Genomic DNA, 7,053 nt, shown 5'->3' with positions numbered 1-7,053 from the left:
AACTGCACCTCAGCAGGGAACTGACACTCCCAACGCATCCAAAACTCAGGTGGGCTCACCACCTGAATTTAGTGTTTTAGACATTATTTTACATTTTCCCTACGGTCCACGTGAGTTTTTTTTAGCATGTACAGTAAACACACAACAAGGGTCACCTGATGGACGGAGTGGATTTTATATGAAAAACACTAGCAATAAAACATTGAGATTGATCAGATGTTGTTAGGTGTGGCCCACCCAGCCCAGCGAGCTTCGACCTATTAGTTGGGCCTTTGGGCCATGTTTGGGCCTGTCATGTATGGGCCAATCAATTTCAAGTTGGGGTTGGGCTTAGTCATTTGAGCCTAACCAGTGGCCCAACCTCATCTATAGATGTGTTTTATTCTCTGCTGATATGCCGTACACTCATCATCAGTTAGGCAATACATGCATGTGAGACCTTAGGCCATCATTCTTTTAAATGTCTTGCCTATGTGTGGCCCACCTTGTCAAGGGATGGTTTAGGAAAATTCAGAGTGCGAAAAGGTCATTTTAAGATCATAATCACAGCCGTCCAATTAATGGAATTTCATCTGTTACTTAATTACCATTGATCTTTTCCCCTTTAAACCGTCCATCTGCAATCAATGATTAGATCGCTAGGATCATCCCGTCTGCTGGCGCAATTTTTAACATGGCCCATCCTCTCTGGTCCATGGATGGTTGGTTGGTTCCGTGATCAGTTGGGTCCCGGGCCTTTCCCATCATCGGTACTAACATAAGGATGGTCCTCGGCCTTCTCCCACCCTCGGTCCTAACATGAATGAAAACCAGCCCAAGGATTACTAAGCTAGAGTACTCTCCCCACAGTAAACCAGCAGGTTTGCATATCCATCTTGACCGTCCATTTAGTTTTCTCTATCACAGATGGCTTATTTTTAGAAAAATCTCACCCATTAGACAATCCTACCCATTATTTTTATCCATTTTTTTGAACATATGTTCTATGCCTATTTTCAACCATTTTCAACCACCGAAGATGTAAATAAACGTTTGGTCAGGGTACATCTCAACATTGAAATCTGGTTGTTTTTGTTGTAGAATAAACGTTTGGATGTAACAACAACAACAACAATCTAAAAATAAAAACTAAAAATGATGGTTGTTGCCAGAACAATCCATGGATGAATTAGGAGCAAAGAAAAGAAAATTTCAATTGCTAGCATTCAACTATAATTACGTGGTAATACCTTCATCACTATCCTGAGATGAATTAACAGCAACGAAAAGAAATTACCAATGGCTTGTACTCTAAAAATCCAAGGTGAGGATCATCATCAAAAAGTAATTACGGTATGATAGCTTCATTACTGTACATTTGATGAATTAAGAGCAACGAAGATAAAAATTTCAGTTGCTTGCCTTCATCTCTAAAAATCGAAGGTGAGGATCATCATTAAAGAGTAATCACAAGATAATAGCGTCATCACTATCCATGGATGAATTAAGAGCAACAAAAAAAAATTAAAAAATCAATGGCTCCCATCACTGATTCTTCTTATTGGGTGGGCCACACCATATAAAATAATGGACAACCACCTAAAGATATTATAATTCAATTGGTGGTCCTTCTAATTGTTGAATAGGCCTAAACCACCCTTTTAGACAAGTTGGAGGGAATATATATTGTACCCACCATAGTAGGTCCCACATGCAAAGTATTGTAGAATTAGCTGATTCTCCATCCTGGCAATGGATCCCACCTCCAATTGTTTTATAATTCTACCAATTAAAAAAGAACGAATTATTATTAGTAACTGATTATAAGTTAGTTTACATATTAATAATTGAATATAAATAATATGTATAAGAGAGATACTCCAGCGCACTGCTTACAGGTTTCAAGGGCTACCTTGCAAAAAATACACCGTTGGGATGGCTATGGTTGTCTAACAAAAGTGAATCTTTAGGGTCAGATGCCACCCATGATGGGCCCTAACAAATAGATGAATCAAATTGTTGATTGGATCTATTTCGTGTAAACAATTAATCTTGATACCCCAATATTAAAAGCCATTGATCAAATGGTTGATATTTATCTGATCAGTGTGATGATTGTAGGGTGGCCCATGAGAGGTTTTTCGGACTTAGTGACTTTAAATCCATCCGTTGATCTAGTTGGCCACACATGCAAAAAAGAAATAGACAATGAGAGGAAGGAAACCAATGGTCTGCCTTCAAAATGCATTTGTTACCTAATCAGGAAATGGATATATTTATAAAATATAACACATGTATGTATAGAGCTGGGCACGGGATGACTCGACTCGGCAAACTTGACTCATCCAACTCATTCAGACCTGACTCGATATGAATCGAGTGAGTGAGTCGATCCGAACCAAGTAGATTTCGTCCAATCCAAACTCAAATCGAGTCGAGTTCAGCTCACCTGGTAACTTGATTTGACTTTACCCAAAATCCAACTTGGTACTAACTAGACTCCTACACATATGCTATAAAATAAAAAAAACTCAGATTTTACGTTTCAAATCTGAGATGCCATGCAGCTGATGGAGAGGCTGCAATTCTAGCAAGTACACCTAGGTTTTGAGTTGAGATTTCAGCTCGTGGATATCTGTTGCACCCGACCCAACTCAGTACTTGTGATCGGGTTGAGCTCAGTCCAGAGTAGTCCAGGCCAGACCCGAACTCGATCGGGTCACGCATGCTCTACTCGGCACCGAGTCGAGTTGTGTTCGGATCAGGCCTATTTCAAAACCGGATGGAGTTGGGTCAGGCATAACTTGGTCCGACTCGACTGGACGCCCAGTTCTATTCGTCCAGTCTAACTAAAATGACCTGAGTCCACAGTGGATGCCCCAGGCCCAGCTTAGCCAATGGGCAAAGCTAGTAGGTCCAAGCCCAGTTCAAATCCTGGTCAGGCTGGCTGGGGCGGGCAGGCCGCCTTGGCCATTGCCACACCTAGTCTTGAATCCAAATTACTGGGCACATCATTAGTCTGCATCATTTCTTCTTGATTAAATTCAAACCCAGTTTGTGAGGGTGGTCCAGATGATCAGATCAGGCCAAAGCCTGTACTACTGCAACGAATTGAAATGATTGGGAGTCGAGACAGATAATTGGGATGATTGACTTAGAAGCGGTGGCTGTCATCCATCCATTAAACGTTGAAATTGCCTGGGATTTCCATAGCATGTGAGAGTAGTTTATGCTTTTCAATCCATCCGTCCATCCGTTCATCCATTCGTCCGTCCTTGAAATTGTCCAAGGTTGTGACAACTGAAAGAGGGAAGATTACGACAATTAATTCAATAATAGTAAAAGAATTATATGCTACATCACGAGACAGATATATAAATATCTTGGAAGGTTCATCTGTTCGACTGGCTATTAAATTAACGGGTTGATGTCACGAAGAACGTGTACAAGTAAAATAGGGAGATCACTATCTTCTCAAAATGATTAAAACTTTGAATCTACAAGAAATAATAAGAATATAAAAATTAAATATTTTATTAAATAATACGTAATGTTTATGATTTCTCAATTACACTACTAATAAAAATAAAATAAAATTTTAATTCAAAATTACTTAAATAGCAAAATTCTAATCCTTATTAAAGGTTATTGAAAATAGTAAAACTCTTCTACAATCTAAATTATTTAAAATACAAAGCTTAGATGAGATTTATTGTGAGAGTCTAACATGATTATAAGTAATTTTTAAAAATATAAAAAATTAAAAACTTTAAAAGTACCAAGATACAATGAAAATCGAAATTACTATAAAAAAAAAAAAAAAAAATTGAAAACCAAAATTTTGAACAAGACGATTAATATGTCATGCATTCTGTAATATATATATATATCTATATATATTACTCAAAAGTTATGGTCAATTTATGATTCATATTTCAAACAATCAATAAATTCTCCTGGCTTATAATGAATATTTTCAAACTGTATTCATGGAGAGCTTCGTTGTGTCATGCCACTCAGCCCAATTTTGATAGACTACTATTGCCTCTATTTAAGCTTATGTTGGTCCAATTGTAACAATGCATTTATGCCCCGTTCTACATCATAAACATAGCGACATTGAGAGATCTTTATCAGCACACCCACTATTGCCAAGCCAAATTCCTGTAAACATCTGCGGTGGGAAGCCACAACGATCGTGGTGTTGAGATGGCCACACGCCATCTTCACTTATCATGGTTCGTACCATTTCCTAAAGAGTCCAAAGTGACCTGAGTCACTTCGCTCAGATAATAACAGGTTGAGGAACACGAGCCAAACACAACACGTGGCAAACGTCCCACCTTTTGCACTTGGGACAGAAGACACTTGCGATGAGAAAGAAACACGTCATTTAGCTTGTGTCTTGTTCTAAATATATGTGGTGAGCATGTTGTTATGTAGGCATGTGTCAATAGATCATGTGGTGGACTAATCACAAACGCTTCGTGCATCTCGTACACGTGTGAGAGTGACTTTACCTAACGGTTTGACATGGATTCTGTAAGAGTCCCTCACAAGGCAGATGAGAACCTCGCAAAACCACAATCGGGGTGAAGCCAAACAGGACATTTACTATTTTTGGCCGAAAACCTTACGCACTAGAAGACCTCACGACCACAATCGTTTATAAATAATAAGTCTATTATTTATAGTTAGTTATAATTTGCTTCTAATTTCTCTTTAAATGCTTGGTATTCATATCTTGTAAATTTGTTATTTTCATTCATTAAATAAATTATAAATTTATTAGAATTTATTTCCATTCTTCTTGCTTTCTTTTCCGTGAAATCAAAAGGCCTATGTAAGGAATCTAGGGAAGCTTCGAAGTAGTTATCCTCGATCTCATCAAGTCTATCCCCACGTCATCAGGCAGAAGGTAAAAGAAATAAAATGTCAAGGCATATGAATTAAAAAAAAATCTAAACATTTTTTATATCCTAGAATACATTTTCTAGGCGAGGCTAAAAGCAAAGGTTTATTAATTTATAGGTAGTTACAACTCTATTTATCTCATGGACCGAAAAAAAAAAAACTGAATTTAATGATGACTAAGTAAAGGGACCCATCGAGATTAACCAATAAACTTTAACAGGCTATGGCTAGCACTTGCAGAGATTAGACAGCCTTCATTTATTATGAGTTTTGCTGGTTGAACGTGGACTGTTGCATCTAAACCGCTGCTTTTTACAGGACACCAATCAGGTGGCTACCACAAGAAGATCCCCTTACAGTTAGAGCAGGGCATGGTGACCATATCAACAACACCAATTGCTACATATGCATGCCACGTGTCATGTGATGTGGGCTGCGTAATAGAGACCGGAGTCGTACGCAACACCTCTGTTTTACGCAACGTTTAAAACAACCAAGCTACGTGGGGTCCACCATGTTTGTATATGTAAAATCCACTCCGTCCATTATTTGAGAGCCATTCATTGGATGATAGATAGAGAAAATATACCTGATTAAAATCTCACACGGGCCACACCCATGGGAAGAATATAAAATTACTCTCAAAGCTGCTAAGTTCACATGGTGTTGCTTGCTGATTTTTTTATTTAAATATTGCTGATATTTCTATCTTTTCATCCTGTTAGTTACACACGATTAACGGGTTTGATGGAAGATACACACCATGTGGTCCCACACCCACACCTATTGTTGGCATCATGCAATGTGGTCCATATGAGTTGTGGATTTAGCCGAGGTTTAGTTTTAGGACCTAACATCAATGATAGAACCTTACAGACGGAGTGGATTTCGCATACACATCATGGTGGACCCTACAAAATTGGGTGTTCTACGCCCTGTGTAAAACAGGTTTGCAGAAGATCCCAGTCGGAATCGGATTGCGTACTGAGTTACTCAGTACGCTCTTATCGTACTGAGTAAACTCAGTTGGACCCATCGCGAATGTGTGTGGTTTATCCACCCCGTCCATTCGTTTTTCAAGATCATTTTATGGGTTTAACCCAAAATTGATACATATACAAAGCTCAAGTGGACCAAACCACTGGAAAAAGTGGAAATATTGATTTCAACCATTGAAAACTTTCTAAGGTCCCCAGTGATGTTTATTTGTCATCCAACCTGTTCATAAGATAATAAAGACATGGATGAAGGGAACACACAAATATCAGCTTGATCTAAAACTTCTGTTGTCCCCAAGAAATTTTCAACGGTAGATGTTCAATTCACACTGTTTCCGGTGGTGTGTCCATTTGAGGTTTGTATATACTCCATTTTTTGGATAAAATCCTAAAATTATGTGTTAAAAGAGATGGACGGAGTGGATATAATGTATAAATGACACTGGGCCCACGGAGTTTACTCAGTACGCTTACCGTACTGAGTTACTCAGTACACAATCTCCTAAAATTTCTCAGTAACGGCCAAAGATAAGAAGGTTATGGGAGTATCATTATGGACCGTCGAATCCTGGCGTAACAGTGATAACCTACCATGATGTGTGGGGTCCACCAACGTCAGGATTTCTGGACAGTAGTGAGCCCATAGGTGTTATCGCTTTCAGATTGAGATCCGATGGTGACCGTTGGCCTACACTCTATGGTGTGATGCAGGTGTTGTTGCTTGTCCGTTTGTTTCCAAACTATATGATAAAATATCAAACCATGCACCCTATAGATCTCAGCCGGAGGATATGCACGGTATACTCACGCCTTCATTATTCGCAGGTGGGGCCCATCGCCCAGTGATCGACCGTTCGTTTATCGGTCCCAACACGATCGAATATGCCCCGAGCAATCCTAAATGTGAACCGTTGATATGTCTCTTCTTGACCATCTATTTGCAGGCAGAAATTGGACGGTTAGTATCATCCTGTTCATGGGCCCCACTGGTAAAACCTAACAAACTGACCATATCGCAATTGTAGCGGATCATATAATTCTGGAATAGATTCTTAGCGGTTGTCAATTCCCAACCACTATGGCATGAGTGGATGAGATGGGATATGTGGGCCCCTTGGGAGGTAATGAGCCAGCAACCATTGCTCGACTGAAATAGCAATGG

This window comes from Magnolia sinica, chromosome 18, assembly GCF_029962835.1.
Source record: "Magnolia sinica isolate HGM2019 chromosome 18, MsV1, whole genome shotgun sequence".
In the NCBI taxonomy this organism is placed as follows: Eukaryota; Viridiplantae; Streptophyta; class Magnoliopsida; order Magnoliales; family Magnoliaceae; genus Magnolia; species Magnolia sinica.
The sequence above is the reverse complement of the archived record's forward strand: the minus strand, read 5'-3'. Positions refer to the sequence as shown.